Source organism: Macrobrachium nipponense, chromosome 29 (assembly GCF_015104395.2).
Source record: "Macrobrachium nipponense isolate FS-2020 chromosome 29, ASM1510439v2, whole genome shotgun sequence".
NCBI classification, from domain to species: Eukaryota; Metazoa; Arthropoda; class Malacostraca; order Decapoda; family Palaemonidae; genus Macrobrachium; species Macrobrachium nipponense.
The window spans coordinates 74,858,580-74,880,032 of NC_061092.1; the positions used below are offsets into that span (position 1 = coordinate 74,858,580).

Here is a 21,453-nt window from a genome sequence, read left to right on the forward strand (position 1 = left end):
TGACATCGGAGATGGGCATCAGTCGCGACTTCTTGTTGGTGAGAAACGGAGCTAAAGACCTCTACTCTCCTTTCGAAGGAAGATATTTTCTCCAAAGTTAGAAATTAAGGCCAAATTTAAAGCATTAAACAGAGGGTAGTGAAAAGGGTGTCCAACGCAGTGCAAATCTCACCAAAACGCGTTCAAACATTTGTTCCGATACGTAAATACAAACCCCTCGGTCCTTTAACAATAGGAAGGTAACTAGCGGCAGCTGGACGGTCGTAAGCTTCGAACAAGGGGAGAACGGTAGTTAACTGCTTTGTCCGATCGTGCGCGCGCCGCGCGCCCGGGCGGTGAAGAATCACTTTTGCTTTCGGCCGTGGTGTGACAGGACGTGTTTCGTCATCGCTCTGCCCGCTATTTTCGTCGTGTGCTTTGGATGTTTACAATTTCTTCTGACTGTTTGTTTGTGGTCTTGATTGAAATTGTAAGTACTCTTTTTTCATTTTTCATTGAAAGTGAATTTAATTATGGATCAAGAGAGCTTTCGCCGCGCCCACCAGCTGCCCGTAGAGTGTGTCCCGGGCTGGAGGGGCGTAAATGCGGCGGATTTCGCTCTTATCCAGGACATTGATCCACATGAATTGTGTTATCGGTGTCGGGGCGAGAATGCTCCCGAGCCGAACCTTGTAATGTGTGTGTGGTATTGGTCCGAGGCGCAGTGGGTGCTGTACGAGGGTAGGAAGAGGCGTAGACCGACCAAGGAGTCGTCGGAAAGCTCTCCAGCGACTCCTTTGGTGACAGATACATCGTCATCCTTCCTGCCTCCAGCTCAGCCCCCACGATTTGCGCCTTCCCCTGCGGGGGGGGTTTCGGAGTCCTTCTCCTCACTCGATCCGTCGAGTGTGGAGGAGGGCGCCCGATACCCGGATGTTCAATTGTACTCGGGTCTTCCGTCCGCTCTGGGTGGGGTTCGTCCTCCCCGGCGCGAGGGTGCCCCTCTAACTGACCCGACTGTTCCTCCCTCAGGTGTGCCTTCTGTGAGTGACGACCTTGGACAGGTGTGGGCGTCGTTGGGACTGCAGGGCGCCCCTAGTATCCAGGGCTTGATTCAACGACTGGCGGGTCGGCAGTTGTAACACATGGTGTAGTCACAACAACGACAAACACAATGTCCACACCAGCGTACGCCGCCCTCCTCATGTAGTTTATACGCAACACATTGCGTCGGTGACACCCACGGCATCAATCCAGAAGCCGATTGCTGCCGTACCTAAGAGGGGCGTGCCGCCGCCACCTGGATTTTATGTGCTGCCGACTCCCGACTTTCGCTGTCCCAAAAGTTCGCCCCTGGATCTGCCGCCCGTCCCAATGATGAGTTTGGCTGTATCGGAGATGCCTGTGACGCCGGACTATGCTGCCGTACCTGCAGCTAATGTTGCTGGCCCAGCCGCTTGCGCCGCTCCTACGAAGCGCGCAGTGCGGGACGCTCATGCCGATGTTGCTGCTGGAGCTGGTCCTGCTGGTGCTGGTCCTGCTGGTGCTGGTCCTGCTGGTGCTGGTCCTGCTGCTGCTGGTCCTGCTGGTGCTGGTCCTGCTGGTGCTGGTCCTGATGGTGCTGGTCCTGCTGTTGATGTCCCTGCCGCTCCTGCCGTGCCTGCCCCTGCCCACGTCGCGTCTCGTCATGGAGGTGCTGCACCGGTCTCAGGTCCTTCCGGACAGGATCAGTCGGGGCGTGTTGCTTTGGCAATTGGCCCGACTTTTCCGTGGATGGAAGACCTGACGTCCGTCCTGAGAGAGCTGACGAAGAAGAAGAAGAAGAAGAGGAAGGTGTCGTCGTCGTCTTCATCGTCTTCTTCGTCGTCTGTTGCCGCCTCTCCCCCTTCGACTTCTAAGGCTTCCAAGCCGAAGAAGAAGAAGGCTGCCTCCTCCCCCCCTAAGAAGGCTCCTGCGGGACCTTCGAAGGGCCCGTCTCGCTCTGGCGTGACGGGGGGTGCTTCTGCTGGTCCTCCTGTTCCTCGGGAACAGGGTCCTGTCTCTTCTTCTGAGAAGAAGAAGAAGACGGGGACCAAGGATGTGCTGGCTACTGCTGGTACATCCGCGCCTGGTCTTGTAGCACTGCTGCTAAGCCAGGTACCGGCTCGACTTCTCGTTCGCGAGAAGGTCCGAGTGTACGGTCTCCTTCGGGCGACCGTGCAGCTAAAGTCAAGACGCCTGAGCTCGCTCACCGTCATGACCGAGGCACGGAGCAGAAGACTGTCGAGAATCGCGCAAGTGACTCTCGCCAGGCCAGCGGCCGCTCTCGTAGCGACCAGCTGGTAACCTCGGGCTGATGTGACGGTCTCTGACCGGCCACGGGTTGAGGCTGGGAAGAGGTCCCCTCGAACCAACGGCACCAGCTTCGGCTGGTACCAGCGGTTTGACGTGCCGTGAGGACGCTCACCGGTCTCACCGCGAAAGCGAGCTCTGCAGATCACCTGACCGTCGCTCCCACAGGGACCGGACGGAGACGGTGGCCAGCAGCAGCTCGTCTGACGCACGGGATCGGGGTCGACGTACTCAGTCGAGCCGCGCCACAGGTGAGCGGCACGGCCAGGCCTGCAGATAGATCCCCACCGCGGGTTGGTGATCGGCTGCAGCCCCCCACGTACGCTGGTCCTGCCAGCGAGCGGGGGGGGGGAGGCGTCAGGTCTGTCTCTACCTATACCTTCAACTTCCTCGGGCTACACCGGGAAGAGCGAGGTATCTAGGATGATCGTGAGAGGTGCGCCGCTCACGATCCCGTCACGATGCCGCACGCACCAGGCATGGTCTTAGGACCAGCCAGGTCGTACGCGCAAGTGGCTGGAGGCGACCATCAAGGGGTCTGTTGCTGTTCCTCCTTCTGAAGGAGGAGGGTCTCGAGAGCTGCTCCTGTTGGAGGGACTGGACGGTCCTACTCCTCAGGACGCTGTGACTCCCGAGATCCAGAGGAACTTTGCCCAGGTTATGCGCTGATTCGTCAGCACAACGACCTGGGGGAAGGATCGCCGCTACCACCATCTGAGCCCACGTCCCGGCTCGAGTCATTTTGGGGCCCGAAGAGGGAACCCAAAATGACGGTGGGACTGCCGCGATCGGAGCTTGCAGACTCAGTCCTTGACCAGGTGGAGAATTTCGTTCTCAGGACGAGAGGACTCACTTAAGTCAGGACGGTCTTCCAAGCTACTTCCTCCTCCTCTGCAGCGACAGCGGAAGTTCTACGTGCCATCAGTGGATCCAATACCGCCCAAACAGGTTAACCCGGAGCTAGCTAGGCTAACTCCAGGTGTGTCCCTGCAGCAGCTCCTGTCGGAGAACTTGTGGTTCTCGCAGCAGGAGGCACTGGGCCTGGAAGCTACCGCTATGGCGGCTTTCCAGGCAGTCTCTTGGTTGGATCTGTGGTCCCTCACAGTATCCAAGGTCGCGGCCGACTCCGGGGGTGCTGCCTCGAAGAAGACCCCGACTTCAGGAGACTGTGCCAGTCTGGAGGTAGGGCCATCTCCTACCTCGCCCATCAGACGGCAAACCTGTGGGCCAACTTGGTTCTCCGTCGTAGGGACGCTGTCCTTACACGAGTAGCCAAGGGGGCCGGGCGTGAGGCGGTAAATGTGTAAGTGTTTACATAATAAAAATATGGAATGTTAGTCCATATATATAAAAGAATAAAACTAAAGAGGTCAACCAGATTGCTTGCAGGTATGTGATCAGACTAGAGACGCTAAAGATGACGTATACAATAAGTATGTAAGCTAAGATAACATGCCGTCACCTGTAGTCATTCAATTGTTTATAAACATTAGGTCAAGCTCCCTGCTTGAGACAACTACCCCGACCTATTATTCAAACGGCCTACGTGATCTGTAGCGTGTCTCATTTGATTGTGTGTTCGTATGAAACTATGTCATTGTATGTATGTTCATAAGTTCGAACTACTGTCTGTTCCTTCATAACTTGTAACAGAGATGGTAGACAGGCAGAACAGAGTTAGCTATCGTTATTAGAAGACCTGTACCTCTTTACCTAAGCTTTATCATGTAGAGGAATAGGATTAGCCATCATCATTGGCAGAAGCGATCAATGCTATCGTCATAGAAGACTTGTACGATCATACCTGATCTTTCATCATGTAAAACTTCAGAAGATATACTATTTTTATACCTTGTGTTTTCTACAAGAACCTCACCGAACCATGAGTTTAACACATCGTCGTAAAGATAATACCGACTTCGTAAGTGATCTACAAAACCCCAGACACTCCATTGAAGATGGAAGTGCAATACCAACCGACTTAGCGTATAGATTATCGCTAGTCAAACATTACCTCATAGGGCGCCTTATCACCAAGGCACAAGCCCTAATATTGGTGGCCAGCGGACCAGAAGAACTCTACAACGTCCTACGAAGAAAAAACCAGAATAATAAATCATGTATCATAAGAAGTCAACGACGACGGAAGCAGCAGATTCTTCAAGCAACCTAGTATCATCATTAGTGAGCGACTTCAGAAAACAAACAAGATTCGTCAAGCAACTTAGTATCATCGTTAGTGAATAACTTCAAGAAACAAAACCGACGTGTCCTTTTTCCTACGACAACGCAAGCTTCGTCTCTCATTGAATCATTCAAGAAAACATCGTTAGTGAGCGTTTCCGGCACTCCAAGAAACAAACCGAACGCTTCTGCAGCATCGGATCTTTCAAGGGCTCGAATCATCGAAACAACGCCGCACGGGGGAAACTGAAGCCAAACCAGGTCGTCCGCTAAATAGAGAGGAGGACCAAGGCCGTGTGTCGTTATCGGAACACCGTGACTTCCCACAAAAGCAAGCTAAGTACAATCTTTTTATTCATTTGGAGTAACTTTGAGTGTTTCCTTTGCAGGTCAAATTTCGTTATTCCTGTGGCTGAAGTTACGAGACATTCTTAATCTTACTTTTTTACAGAAATTATCTACATCATTGAGATTTCGCTACTGCGAGTTTTTATCTTTGAGTGTCTGTTTCCAGAAGTTCTACTGAAATATCATAAATCATATCTATGTTAATTTTTATCATTTTGGGTGATTATTAATCCCTTACGTAACAAATCATATTCAAACAGGTAATATGCGTTTACGCAGTGGACGTCTGTATTTATACAGATGCATGGATAGGGTCGTTAAGCACCGTTAGTGATTAGAAAACACAAAAAACAAGTGGAACACCCGTACAAATCTATATAAATTAGAGGTAACACTATTTCGGGTCATGACAATAATGCTCCTTTGCAAGTCCCGATCGCAGTTTTAGCCTTAGTTTTTTGAGTTATATAAAATATCGAACCTCAATGACTCAACTTAACTTTAAAAATACGGTGGATTGCAAGGAATAACATGTCTGTAAAAAACTTTCATCAGGCTAAATGCGCTGACCAGGATCCCTCACTATTTCAAATTTTAGCAAAGAATGAAGTACAAACAGTTAAAATTGTATGCAGTAGTGATAACTTGTCTTATTAGTAATCGCTCAGTTCCTAATAGTTCGTCATTCATTGCTGTATACGTAACCAGCAACATAATGCTAAAAACACACAATACGTTGCCGATGGTAATAAAGAGAAGGATCCTAATTATTACAAAAAGAAATAGAAACAGTAGCCTTTCAGAATCAAACAAGCAAACTCGGTTACTGTGTCACCTAGTCAAGCGGTCAAGGTTAGTCAAAAAACTGCCGAAGTTTTCAAAGCGAAAGCAAATTCCACACAATAAGCGACTCTAGCAGAGTGGGAAAAGCGATGTTGGTTCATACATACCGATATCATTTTGAATTGAAAAATTAAAAAAGGATTTTTCCTATGAAACACACGACCGTATAAAGTAATCAAGAGCAGGTTTCGTTTTTTTTAATACATAAGTTATTATGAGTACTGGTGGATTAAGCCCAACTGTACGCGCCGTAAAATTAGAATATCTTGTTTTATTTCTTTAATACACGTAATATCTTGTATTTACGGACTCACCGTCTGTTGTTCGAACTTCCCTAATGAGAAGTCCGGATAAGCGAGCGCTTACAGATACCTCTATAGTTATAAAAACATTGATCTGTATGTAGTGTAATTGTAAGATCCATCTAGGGGTATACAAAATATTATCTTACATCCTGCAAATAAGGCGTGTTTATCAAAGGAAAATCCTATAAAACCTTCAAACATATTAAAATCCGTTTGAACAAAAATGAGACAGTTAATCAAATAATAACTTATATAAAGGAACTATACATTTGTCTCATAAATCGTAACATTGTTCAAAATGACCCCAACAGAATTCTCCCACAACCGCAGTCGTACTTTGCACGCAAAAATCTCGAGAAGCATGCACCCTCGAATGTCTTAGTGCGTGTAAAAAGACTTTGCTGGGAAATGAAAGTTTTTAATCCTTCCCGACACTCTGAAATATAACGATTTCCGCGAACAAAGCCCTAAAAGTATACATATCGTGGATACGGAAGTTATAAATATCGCATTTTTTATTGTTGCTAGTTTTTATCACGCCCAACCAGTCGTGGATGAATCTCTCTGATAATCTATCTAAAGTAATATCCGTAAAGTCATTCAAGCAGAGGTGATTCAGCAGAATTTTTTTTATCTTCTACCTGAATACCAGGAAGTTTCTCCACTAGCGAGTGATCTCTGGAGAAAAACGGATGTCATTGAAAACAAACACGGTCTAAGGACACATAAAGCTATTTACGTACCTTCGTATAGATTCTCAATGAAAATTCAAAATAGAGATAAATGACGAAGTTGAAAAATGTTAGTAATAGGAGTCATTAGGAAATCAATAGCCCATATAATAATTTTTCCCTCAAACGTCATGCCATAAAAGATCGGACTTGGCGTATCTGCGCAGATTACGGTCGCTTAAACAAGGAAACGACTTCCGATAGTTCCAGTGCGATGTACCGACGACATCTTATCTCTGTTAGGTTAGAATAAATTTTTTTTTCACCAACTTGGACTTACTTAAAAGCTTTACCAGATACCATTACCTAAGTGATGTACCTCATACTCCGTTTTCAGCACACTCAGGGGACATTATCATTTTTTACGTATGCCTCCGGCTTACGTTGCGCCCCAATTACAATATAGTGTTTGGAGACTTTTAGGGTAAACCTACATGCCTATATGGATGATCTTGTAATCTTTTCTAATACCTTAGAAGTACATTCACATAAAGTAGAGCTAGTCTACAGAGACAAAGACAAATAATCTCAGAGTAAAATATCTAAATGTGAGTTTTTTAAAAACCGAACATGTTTATCTAGGTTTTATGTGTCTGGTCAAGGTCTTAAAAGTAGTCCATGGTAAGGTGTCGGCTATTCATAACTTTCCGGTACCTATTAACGTAAAGGGCGGATACAGCACTTTTGCGCTGTAGTGGGTATTACAATCGTATGCAAATATGTAACTCTTCAATCATAGCAGCTCTTTAACAGATCTTACGAAGAAGAGCGTAGATTAATTATGGTCTAAAAAGCATCAACAGGCGTTCGATATCTTAAAAGCGGAATAATGCAGCTTACCTAACTTAAAAATCCCTGATTTAAATAAGGAATTTTTTTTTTATTGCAACAGACGCCTCAGACCAAGGGGTAAGAGGGGTATTACTTCAGTCATATGATAAACAGTTCTTCCCTATAGCTTTTTATTCACGTAAACTAAAGCCCTCTGAAAGTAAATATGCAGTAATAGGCAAGGAAGGGCTAGGTATCTTTAACACTAGTACATTTTAAGTTCATAATCTATGGCTATCCTGATAAAGTCCTTACTGAACATGAGTCCTTTACCGAGTTTTTCAAAGGCTTTAATCACAGTCCAAAAGGAAACTCGGTGACAAATGATCATTCAGGTCTTTGGAGCCAAGATAAGATATCTACCTGGGAAAGCAATTATCATAGCTGACGCATTATCCGCAATCCCGCACCATACTGCAAAGAACATTAATTAGACTAAAAAATATAGAAAAACATCCGTGCCTATTGTTAAAACCGTATCTAAACAAGAAAATTCCTTAACCCAAGAGATCGCGAGCATTGCATATCTGGGACGGAGCGCAGAACTGTTACAAACTGAACAAAGCAAGAGTCAACAGACATAACACCAAACAATAAACACTTCGAAACGGAAACAGGGTCAGTGGCTAAGCAAAAAACAATAAACACTTTTGAGCAGAAACCCTAAAGCAAAAGTACATTTAAAGTATGTGTATCAGAATAATGTAATCAAATGTAATATTATATGTAGGTCTGTGACGAGGAAAACCCGAAGAACACAGCAGATGACTAACGACCAGGTAGTAATAATAATCTCTTTCATACCAATCGTCATAAACTGGTTGCATTCCGTCATCCAGGGTTCCATAGTATGTCACAGAAAGCCAAATCACTATTTTACTGGCCTACAATGCTTACAGATATAAAAAGCACATAACTAATTGTAACACGTGTCATGAAAACAAGGGATACACTAAGACACCTGTCAGTTTAGGAGCCTATCCTGTGCAAATCAATCCTTGAAAGAATATACGTAGAATTATTAACAGAGTTACGAGTCTGACAGAGGGAATAAACACTTCTTAGTGTTAATAGTTCCTTGACACGTTATATAGAATTAATAGCACTAAAAACAAACACCGCAATTGAGTGCGTTAGGAATATTTATGAGTGCTAAATCAGTAAATATGGAATTCAACACATAATAATCTCAGACTCGGGTGGTGTAAATCAATAATAATCTCCTTAACACGTTGTGTGAATTCCTTTCCATTAAGAAAACCAATAATATATTTTATCACCCAGAGTCAATCGGTTTGGTAGAATAACTGATAATTAAATAGGAAGTGTCAATGTCTTACGAGTTACAACTCGTGATGTTGGATCCGAACTGGATTATAGCGGTTCTCGCGGTTTTAAATACCTTTATCATATATATCTTGTATCTATAGAATTGATGCCGCAAGTAGCCTTATACGGTACGTCGCTAGAACACTTTTCCACATATTCAAGCCAACCATTAATTTATCAAATATATATAAAAAAATATATAAATAAATAAATATAAATATAAAAAAAATAAAATAAATATGGATACAAGTGGAGTCAATATAATACACTCCGTAAGAAGTCGGAAGGGTTACAAATTATAATAAAAAATGAATCACGATAATATCAATAAGCAAAAACGTAACCATTAAATATCCAAATATAGCGTAAAGATTTGAAACTCTAACTTAACGCTTTAGTAATGACAAATAAGCTAAAAGTTTCAAACACATATCCAAAATCTACTGACATATTGTCTGTCCCGGTGATTTTATATTCGTAGTCAATGAAAAAAAAATTAAATAAATAAAATAATAATAAATAAAATAAATAAAATAAAATAGAGATTTTAAAGTCAGGAAGTCTAGAAGTGAAAATGTTATCTATGAAATAATCCTATATGAATCTTATACAGGGTTAATAATATATATAGAATTTGTATGGAAAACTTTTTCATATAGTTTGAATAAGGAATATTTATTTAACATAATGCCAACATGAAACTAATATATTGTTCAATTTTGTACTGTTGTTTTTTTTTTTTTTCAGACATTCTTCTCATGCGGGTGGAGAATTAAAACACTAAAATATCATTGAAAACTACTAAAGTCGTATCTCTTACAGCAAGTAACGTAACTCTTAGCTGGCTGAGAGCAATCTCCTGCCAAGTGACGACGTCATCATTGCGTATCAGCATTTGTTTCCTTTTAACCTCAATAATCTGCTTACACAGGCTTCATCTGTGTGTCGTCTCTGCTTGCAAAAGCAGATTGACTGGAGAAAGGAATGCTTAGTTCATGAACTTCACATGTGGTTCATAGGTCACATGACAGGCCACATAAACATATTCTTATCCGTGTGTGTAATGCAATTAGTTAAGGACTTGTAATCATTTTAAAATTAATGAACAATATAAGCAAGTAGAATTTCTGTAACAACAAAATGAATTAATTTTTTTTTTTCTGAACCTCATAGACATTTAGAAGTATCAAGATATGTATATATGAAATATTTACTTGCAACATTAGCCTATTACAATTCAAGTAAAACATTCATGGGAAAATGTCACATTTCTTGAAAAACCCAAAGTTTATATAGAATTAGTTACATAGTGGGTTTTCGTTGCATCTCCTACCTATCAATAATGTTTTAATAGTTAACCTCAGATGCGCACGAGAAAATTGAATATGAATCTTTTGTTTAGGGCACATAGAATCATGATTAATCTTCTCTTTGACTCTTATGCCTTGGCTGGCAATCTTACAATTAGCTCCGTTTTCCACTTCTTTGTCTAGTAACTTACTACCAGTAATATCGAATTTTCTTTGAGATTCGTATTGATATCTATTTTTTATTTTTTAATTATGGATATTTTTACAGTCATCATAGACCTGGATAGGTTCATCATTGTTAATGCCATGGATAAAAAAGTTTTGTACAGCGGACTCTTTGAATTCCGAAATATCAGCGAATTCATGTGGGTTAAGTCTGGTCTAAATGGCTCTCTTCCCTCCCACCCTGTATTTGGATGTCGTCTGAATTTACTTTGCCCTTGTGACAAGTATAATTTCACTTGCAGGCTGATTAATGGAACCTGGTTACAGTATCCTGCAGTACGAGAGTTTTCACATAGCAACTTCAAAAAAATCGTTCGTCGCTGCGGATGACTACAGTCAAGTAACAACCGCCTACAATGTGAAAGGAATTTCATGGACTTCTTCGACCGAACACCGTATCTCGTCGTTAATCTCGTTTTCATGCGGAACGCTCCAGCGGCTGTCGGAATTCGACTACAAAAGGGACATACGTTCCGACAATTACGACCCGAAGGATATTCAACTCTACTTTTGCTGGCGAAGGACTCGTGCTGGGGATGTTTTTTTTATTCATCGCGAACGTAATCGTGTAGCTTAGGATGCAGAGAATAAGTATGAGCGCAAAAATAGAACGTTGGAGACCCGCCCAGGCATTTTACCCCTTGTTTTAACCATTGAAAAAGGAAAAAAAAAAGGCCGTTTCAATTGGCTATAGGTGGTTGTCTGGAACTGTGTAATGGTGGACGAAAAGTTGTTCGAACGCTAGTTAAAAGTGTAGTAGTATAACCTCGGTCATGTATCCTATATATATAAAGTATCTGTATCCCTATATATAATTGATCATAAATACAGAATCGATATTTTTTTTCTGTACGCATAGAATCTATATATAAATTGATCATAAATAACAGAATCGAAATATATTTTTTGCGTGTACGCACTAGGAATCTATATATAATTGATCATAAATAACAGAGTCGAAATATATCTTTGCGTGTACGCAATAGGAATCTCTTATATAAATGATCATAAATAACAGAATCTAATATATCTTTGCGTGTACACAATAGGAATCTATTTAAAGTGCACATATATTAATCATAATTATATGAATACATATACATATGTAATAAACAAATCAGGTAGCCTCTAATCAATATGTTACCTTTTATCATACCAATATCTGCAGTTATTAATGAGTTAGTATATTGATTAATTGAATCAGATATACAACTTTAGCATAAAAATCAACGAATCAATCAGCATAAACATTAATAATTTTATCAATTCATATATGAAATTTTTTATCAGTTAAAATATGATTTTTATCATGTTAATCTTCATTCTATGCAATTATCAGAGTACATTAGTATTTTCTGTAGCATAAGTATCTTAAAGAGATGAAGTGAAAAACTGTATCATTATATATCCTGTGATCACTATTATTTACCAATATCATTGTTTTATATTTTATTACTTGAATCAATTCATGTACACCATGAATTTTTATTTACTTATATATATATCACATAGTGTCTGTATACACTCCTATAAGTCAAATGCAAGTCAAGTTTGAGTAATATTCAGTGGTTGGTTTTGGTAGCTGACCGAGCTGATGTAAGTGTTTACATAATAAAAATATGGAATGTTAGTCCATATATAAAAGAATAAAAAACTAAAGAGGTCAACCAGATTGCTTGCAGTATGTGATCAGGGCTAGAGACGCTAAAGATGACGTATACAATAAGTATGTAAGCTAAGATAACATGCCGTCACCTGTAGTCATTCAATTGTTTATAAACATTAGTCCAAGCTCCCTGCTTGAGACAACTACCCCGACCTATTATTCAAACGGCCTACGTGATCTGTAGCGTGTCTCATTTATTGATGTGTTCGTATGAAACTATGTCATTGTATGTATGTTCATAAGTTCGAACTACTGTCTGTTCCTTAATAACTTGTAACAGAGATGGTAGACAGGCAGAACAGAGTTAGCTATCGTTATTAGAAGACCTGTACCTCTTTACCTAAGCTTTATCATGTAGAGGAATAGGATTAGCCATCATCATTGGCAGAAGCGATCAAGCTATCGTCATAGAAGACTTGTACGATCATACCTGATCTTCATCATGTAAAACTTCAGAAGAATATACTATTTTTTATACCTTGTGTTTTCTACAAGACCTCACCGAACCATGAGTTTAACACATCGTCGTAAAGATAATACCGACTTCGTAAGTGATCTACAAAACCCCAGACACTCCATTGAAGATGGAAGTGCAATACCAACCGACTTAGCGTATAGATTATCGCTAGTCTAACATTACCTCATAGGGCGCCTTATCACCAAGGCACAAGCCCTAATAAATGGACTCCGTAACGGACCAATGAAGAGTTCCTCCGCTCTCTTTCCCGGAGAGATGGTGGACGCTGCGGTGGAAAAAAGACGGCGCACTGATGACAGTGACCGTCTGGTTCACCAGGCAGTTACGAAGGTTTCTGGGCAACCTCGTACAACTGCGGCTAAGCCTAAGAGTTTAGCTAGCGCTTCCTCGGCTGCTAAGACGGCTGCTCCATCGAAGCCCCGAGGAAAGACTCTTCCTGCTTCAACTTCTGGTAAAGGAGGCCGTAACCAGCCCTCCTCCCAGCCCTCCTTTCCCCGAGGAGGTGCTGGGAAGAAGTCGAAGCGAGGTGGGTAAACGCTAGGGACGGCGTTCCCCCTCACCAGCTGCCGGAAGTGGGGGGGTGCCTAGCGAGCCATGGGCAACTTGGCAGCGCTACGGTGCCGAGACCTGGATAGTAGACGTCCTTCGGGAGGGATATCTACTACCCTTCGAATCTCGACCACCCCATCACCTCCAACCCGGTCCATCTTCATACTTAGTGCTGGGATACCTCAAAGGACGACGCTCTTCGGCAGGAGATCAAGACCATGCTGACCAAACGAGCTGTAGAAGTCGTAGTAGATCAGTCACCGGGCTTTTACAGCCGCCTTTTCTTAGTGGAAAAGGCATCGGGGGGCTGGCGCCTGGTGATAGATCTCTCTCCCCTGAACCGATTTGTTCGCCAGACTCGGTTCAAGATGGAGACGGCACGTTCCGTGCTGGACTCCAATCAGGGAGAACGACTTCATGCTTTCGGTGGACCTGAAGGATGCGTATTTTCAAATACCCATCCATCAGTCCTCCAGGAAGTACCTCCGTTCATCTTCGACGGGACGGTGTACCAATTCAGGGCACTCTGCTTCGGTCTCTCAACCGCCCCACAGGTGTTCACGAGAGTGTTCACGCTGGTGTCTGCTTGGGCCCATTCGCACGGGATACGTCTTCTGAGGGATCTCGACGATTGGCTGGTCCTGGCGAGCTCCCGCTCGCAGTTGCTGCAGGACAGGGATCGACTTCTAAAGTTTTGTCGCGATCTGGGGATCGTGATAAACTACGAGAAGTCCGATCTCGACCCAAGCAGAAAGGTTGAAGTACCTGGGTATGCTGATCGATACGGTAGCAGCTCAAGTCCGCCCCGCAGACTTGAGGATCAGCAAATTCAGGGAGGCAGCCGGCCGGTTCCTGTCTCGGCAGGAACAGGCAGCTCAGCAATGGCAAGTCGTGATCGGCCACCTGTCGTCACTCAAGAAGTTAGTTCCTCACGGACGTCTTCACCTGCGGTCTCTCCAGTGGAGACTAAGGGAGAGTTGGTCACAGGTAAAGGATCCACCTTACTTCCCCGTGTCCATCACGGAGAAGGTGAGGCAGGACCTAGCCTGGTGGCTCGACGACAGGAAACCTCTTAAGAGGAGTTGCCCCTACGCACTCCCCCCCCGGAGATGCTGCTGTTCTCAGACGCATCGACGAGGGATGGGGCGCACACCTGGAGGAGTTGCTGGCTGGCTGCAGGTGTGTGGGACCATCACGACAAGCACCTTCACATCAATGTCCTGGAACTCAAGGCGGCGTTTTACGCTCTCCAAGAGTTCCAAGACCGCTTGATGGGACACTCGGTGGTGTTGATGCGACACAACACCACAGTAGTGGCATACGTCAACAAGCAGGGGGGCCTAGCCTGTGTCTCTCCCGCTACACCAGTTGACTGTGCAGGTGCACGAGTGGGCCACGGCTCACTCGATAGAGCTGTCAGCACGCTACATTCCAGGCAAGAGGAATGTAGTAGCGGACAAGCTCAAGCCGTCGGGATCAGGTAATAGGGACCGAGTGGGGTCCCTACACCCAGAAGTGGCGAAAGGCTCTTCAACCTGTGGGGGCGTCCGGTCATAGACCTGTTCGCCACCCGGCACAACAAAAAACAATTCAAGTTTTTTGCTCGGCCGTGCCGGACCCATGGGCAGCTGCAGAGGACGCTCTTCAACACCCCTGGGACAACCTCTTCGTCTACGCCTTTCCTCCCTTTTGTCTGATTCGGAAAGTGATCAGCCGAGCGCTGGTCACTCCAATCTCAGGATGATCCTGGTGGCTCCCAAACGACCTCAAGCCGTTTGGTATCCAGACCTGCTGGCTCTTCTTGCAGAAGAACCGAGAGAGATGCCCCACTGGCACAACCTTCTAGCCCAGCCACACGTAGAGCAGGTACCACCGAGCAGTCCAGTCCCTACAACTTCACGGCTGGCTGTTATCCACCATCTCTTGCGAACGAGAGGCTTTTCTCGCAGCGCAGCAACAGAGATGGCTGGACACGTCAGACAGTCCTCTGCAGTGTGTACCAGGGGAAGTGGGCCGTCTTCTGTGGTTGGTGTCGTAGACGGGGTCTATCTCCTCTCAGAGCCCACTCTTCAGCAGGTAGCGGATTTCCTCGTTTGTTTCTTCGCCGAGAGAAGCTCCTCTCAGTACCCACGTTTAAAGGATATAGAGCTTGCAACTGGCACTCGTCCTAAAACTGAGGGACTGGACATCTCGAACGTCGTTCGAGATCTCCTTGCTAATGAGGAGCTTCGAAAGGTCTTGCCCACCCAGGGAGCTCAGGCCCCCTGAGTGGGATGTGACTCTCGTCCTTGGAGTTTGACTCGAAGACCATTCGAGCCACTCCGAGAGTCGTCAGACAGGGATCTGACCCTCAAGACCCCGCCTCGTCTTGCTGGCCCTGGCATCGGCGAAGAGATAGGGGAACTTCATGGTCTGTCCTTCAATGTTAAACATTTCCAGGGGCTGGGGATCTGTGACGCTCGATTTCGTCCCGAATTTCGTAGCTAAGACTCAGAATCCGTCGATCCCTGACGACAGGTTCGAGTCTTTCACAATCCCCACCCTCCCTAATGGATTTCACCGACAACGATACGGATGAGATGCTGCTTTGTCCTGTGAGGGCGCTACGGCGCTATCTGAAGAAAACTCGACACCTCAGGCCTGAGTGTCGACGCCTCTTCGTTAGCACTGGGGTTACCAAGAAAGAAGTATCCAAGAACACGCTTTTTTCTTTCTGGCTGCGTGAGGTGATCAGGAGAGCGTACGAGGCTGATGGTAGTGACGACATCCGTACGCTCCGACCGAGAGCCCACGAAGTCAGAGGTATTGCACCCTCTTTGGCGTTCCGCAAGAACTTCTCTGTGGCGCAGGTCCTGAAGGCAGGTGTCTGGGCCAACCAAGACTACCTTCACGTCCTTCTACCTTCGGATATTGCCCACAAGTCCTTGGATACTTTTCCTTGGGACCTGTGGTGGCTGCTCAACACGTTGTGTAAGCTTACCCAGCACCGAGCAGGCAGACAGCATCGATTCCTGGTGTGACTGGTAGGAATGAATGGTTGAATGAGAGTGCGACTGGCTTCTCTTCTCCATCTTTCTCTCTCTCTATCTGTGGGCAGAGGGTCACGGTCGTCACCATGCTGGAAAGGAATCCGATGCAGGTAAGCTACTCAACCGAGCCCCAATCTATCCCGTTTAGTTTAGGGATAGAAGCAAAATATCCTCCAACTCCCTCCAACAAGGGGAAGGAGTGGATGCCTACTTGAGACAAACTCATAACTTTATATTGGCTCCTGTACAGGAACAAGTTCTTGCAATGCTGGTACGAAGAGATACGCTTGCCTCTCTCTTAGTACTTGGCTCAGAGGTCTGACCATTGATCCTGCGGTGCACACCCCGATCAATCGGACAGAGGTTTGGATCCCTCCCTTGCTCTTACGACCAGGGAGGCATTCCAAGGTTGGACGAACACCAGTCTGTTCACCAAAAAGACTCAGATTCCACCCACCAAGAAGTGAGTCTTCCTATTGTTAAAGGACCGAGGGTTTGTATTACGTATCGGAACAAATGACAATTTGTCGAAAATTGCATTTTTCCTAACTATACAAACCTGAGGTCCTTTACATATAGTCCCACCTCATACCACCCCTCACTCTGCAACTTTTTGCATGGGCCTAAAGCAAAAGTGATTCTTCACCGCCGCGCGCACGATCGGACAAGCAGTTAACTACCGTTCTCCCCTTGTTCGAAGCTTACGACCGTCCCAGCTGCCGCTAGTTACCTTCCTATTGTTAAAGGACCTCAGGTTGTATAGTTAGGAAAAATGCAATTTTCGACAAATTGTCATTTTTACTTAGGGTAAAACACCACGGCAGGCCAACCCTCATCACGGTGGACGGATCTTATTCACTCGATATTTAATTGGTGAAACAAGAATACAATTGCAACTCTAAGCATACCATTTAAAAGACTGAAGTTTCGTAAACATAATGTGATATATGAAAGCCCCATACGAACTAAAATAAGCATGTGAGCTCTTCGTACAATATGTTTACAAGGCAGTTTTGAAACCCAATATGGCGGCTACGTTTTGCATGGAAGGTTCTGATCAGTGACGGCCACCATCTTTCCCCAGCCTTCCCAGCACTCATTTGAACAATGTTAGCGTATATATGAAACGTTTATTGATCTTACTTAAGATCGCAGTTGTAATCAGCACAATAAAACAACATTTTGTTGCCTATATTAGTGAAAGTATGAAACTTGTTATTCCCGGGGTTATGGTTTGAACTGAATCATTCTTACCTTGTAATGCGGCGGTTTTTATCCTTACTGCCATCGCAACTGAAACTCCACTGTGCTTATTTGATTGTTATTATACACTTTTGTCTCGGTCACTCCACATTGCACTTTAAACCCGTTGTTGTTGCTGGTTCCTAAGCGCGCTGCGCGCCACAAACACGTTACGAACAGCAGACGACGAAGCTGCAAAGTTTTATTCCCTAAATTGTTTACTTTACTCGTTATTTAGTTTAAATTTACTTTGTTATTTAAAAATTTTAATTTAATTTTTGTATATTATCCCTTTTTTGCAACCAAATTACCCCAAAAAATTACAGATATTTCTAAAGTAGATACAATCAAATTTTTCTAACGTTTTCGTACATCTGGCTGCCGAAAACCATAGAGGAACGATTACGGATAAGTGCATAGAGGAACGACTACGGAGAAGTGAATTATATACATATATATTTTTTTTTTTTTGCTTTTTTGTTTTTGCTAGCACTTTTCATAGATTTCAGTCTATATTAGTATTTTGAATTTCTTTAATAACCGTATGCCAGAAATAAATGTAACCTTTAATGTTTGCATGCTAAGAATGGCAAAATCATCATTGCCACATTAGTGGGAGGCTTCACACAAACGCTGTTTCATTATTATAAACAGTTTCCATGAATTCTAGTTGTCATAGTAATGCAATAATGATAAAATTGCTTTAATATTTATGTATATATACTTCTAATACATAGCCTAATTTCACCAATTTCAATGTGTGTGTAGTCTTATACCCAGTTTGGAGGGTCAACACATACTGAATGGCAACAGAGAGAGAGAGAGAGAGAGAGAGAGAGAGAGAGAGAGAGAGAGAGAGAGAAAGGAAGGCGAAGGAACGAAGGAAAGGGGTGGCGGTGGAGGGTAGGTATAGCTTTACACGCGTGTTCGTATCCATTTCTGCATAAAGGAGTTTTTGTCTCATGGTACAAGGACAAGTGTCGTTATTCTTTACGATTAGTGATTCACGATACCCTTATAAATTACGGCACTGGGTGTAATGCACTATAGCAAAATCTCGTTCTGATACGAGTGTTCGTTACAGAAATAGGTATTGCCCCAAAACGTGCTTGCACTGTCTCTGAAACCCATAGTAGGTATGCTGCTTAGTTGTCAATCAAGTTTTTTGTAATCAAGTATTTTTTACAAGCTAGGTATTGAATAAATTTGTATTTTTCTCAATCAAAACATATGCCCTCAATGCTAACTTCCTCTTTTTTAACGCTTTTTGGTCATTGCAAATTCGGCCCCATAATTTCTTATGGTGCGAAAACAGAGGCGCATCGACCGAAAACGATTGCGTCACACTACGGCGATAATCCGGCAGTAAAACATCTTCATATATCCAAAAAGTAAATAATGAAGATATATATGCGCATTACGATTATACCAATTACATGAAGAGCTGATAATCTGCATGAATAACTGGTAAACTGTTCTGCAAGAAAGTTGAGTAAATCAATTATTTACAATAGGTACGAAAGTCAAGATGTCGTGACGTCATAATACAGGACTTAAAAGAACGTTCTAATTCCAAAAAATAATTACTTAAATTTGAGTCAGAATCGAGTTACTTTTTCAATAACGAATATTTTCAAATTAATCATCATAAATATGTATGTAAAATATTGATGTTTTACTATTTATTTAAAAAATTATCGAAGTGCACTCTTCGTCGTCGTCTTCTACAAAACAGTTGTTTACTCGGTGAGGAAAAGTTTTCCGTTTGTTGTGATAAAAGTGCCCCAGCGTCTGTGGGCACAAGTGGTTTGCGGATTTATCACAGGAAATGGTTAGTTTATTGACACAAGCGACTCCGTAAACATCAAGATGGCGTCAATCTTCTAAATACCTCGAGTTGTAAGTAAAAATGTTGAAAACGTGTTTGGTGAAGATTTGCACTACGTTTGAGACCGTTTTCAGTACCCTCTGTTTAAATCTTAAAATTTGGCCTTAATTTCTAACTTTGGAGAAAATACTTACTTTGAAAGGAGAGTAGAGGTCTTTAGCTCCGTTTCTCACCAACAACAAGTCGCGACTGATGCCCATCTCGGTGTCAGGACGCGTATAATGTACTTTTCGGAGGGTGGCAAGCGTTGATTGTAGGTGGCCTGTTTGGACTGCCGTGGTGTTTTACCCTACAACTCGAAATATTTAGAAGATTGACGCCATCTCGATGTTTACGGATTCGCTTGTGTCAGTAAACTAACCATTTCCTGTGATAAATCCGCACACCACTTGTACCCACAGACGCTGGGTCACTTTCATCACAACAATCGGAAAACGGTTTCTCATCGGCTTGTTTGTTAGTAAACAACTGTTTTGGTAGAAGACGATGACGAAGAGTGCACTTCGATAATTTTTTAAATAAATAGTAAAACAGAAATATTTTACATATTTATGTTGATTAATTTGAAAATATTGGTTATTGAAAAAGTAACTCGATTCTGACTCAAATTTAAGTAATTATTTTTTGGAATTAGAACGTTCTTTTAAGTCCTGTATTATGACGTCACGACATCTTGACTTTCGTACCTAGGGTAAAAAACCGTAGGGTCCAGAGTGGACCATATACGGTCAGCTTGGACAATCCCCAAAAAAGTACATTATAACGCGTCCTGACATCGGAGATGGGCATCAGTCGCGACTTGTTGTTGGTGAGAAACGGAGCTAAAGACCTCTACTCTCCTTTCGAAGTAAGTATTTTCTCCAAAGTTAGAAATTAAGGCCAAATTTTAAGATTTAAACAGAGGGTAGTGAAAACGGTGTCAAACGTAGTGCAAATCTCACCAAAACGCGTTCAACATTTTTACTTACAACTTGAGGTATTTAGAAGATTGACGCCATCTCGATGTTTATGGAGTCGCTTGTGTCAATAAACTAACCATTTCCTGTGATAAATCATCACACCACTTGTACTCACAGACGCTGGGGCACTTTCATCACAACAATCGGAAAACTTTTCCTCACCGAGTAAACAACTGTTTTGTTGAAGACGACGACAAAGAGTGTACTTCGATAATTTTTTAAATAAATAGTAAAACATCAATATTTTACATATTTATGATGATTAATTTGAAAATATTCGTTATTGAAAAAGTAATTCGATTCTGCCTTAAATTTAAGTAATTATTTTTTGGAATTAGAACGTTCTTTGAAGTCCTGTATTATGACGTCACGACATCTTGACTTTCGTACCTATTGTAAATAATTGCTTTACTCAACTTTCTTGCAGAACAGTTTACCAGTTATTCATGCAGATTATCAGCTTTTTATGTAATTGGTATAATCGTAATGCGCATATATATATATCTTTATTATTTAATTTTTGGATATATGAAGATGTTTTACTGCCGGATTACCGCCGTAGTGTGACGCAATCGTTTTCGGTCGATGCGCCTCTGTTTTCGCACCATAAGAAATTATGGGGCCGAATTTGCAATGACCAGAAAGTCGTTAAAAGAGGAAAGTTAGCATTGAGGGGCATATGTTTTGATTGGGAAAAATACAAATTCAATAGCTAGCTTGTAAAAAATACTTTATTACAAAAAACTTGATTGACAACTAAGCAGCATACCTACTAGGGTCGGGTTTCAGAGACAGTGCAAGCAGGTTTTTGGGCAATACCTATTTCTGTAACGAACACTCGTATCAGAACGAGATTTTGCTATAGTGCATTACATCCAGTGCTGTAATTTATAAGGGTTTCGTGAATCACTAATCGTAAAGAATAACGACACTTGTCCTTGTACCATGAGACAAAAACTCCATTATGCAGAAATGGATACGAACACGCGTATAAAGCTCCACCTACCCTCTTCCCCCCCTCCACCGCCACCCCTTTTCCTCTTCGTTCCTTCGCCTTCCTTTCTCTCTCTCTCTCTGTTGCCATTCGGTATGTGTTGATCCTCCAAACTGGGTATAAGACTACACACAAAACGTTGAAATTGGTGAAATTAGGCTATGTATTAGAAGTATATATACATAAATATTAAAGCAATTTTATCATTATTGCATTACTATGACAACTAGAA

The 21,453-nt window shown here is 43.1% G+C and overlaps 1 protein-coding gene across 2 annotated transcripts in view; it reads left to right on the forward strand.

Moving 5' to 3' along the window:
* The window catches only part of LOC135206290 (zinc finger protein 501-like), a 116,632-nt gene that overhangs the window by 3,145 nt on the left and 92,034 nt on the right, over positions 1–21,453 (forward strand). The window lies entirely within an intron of this gene.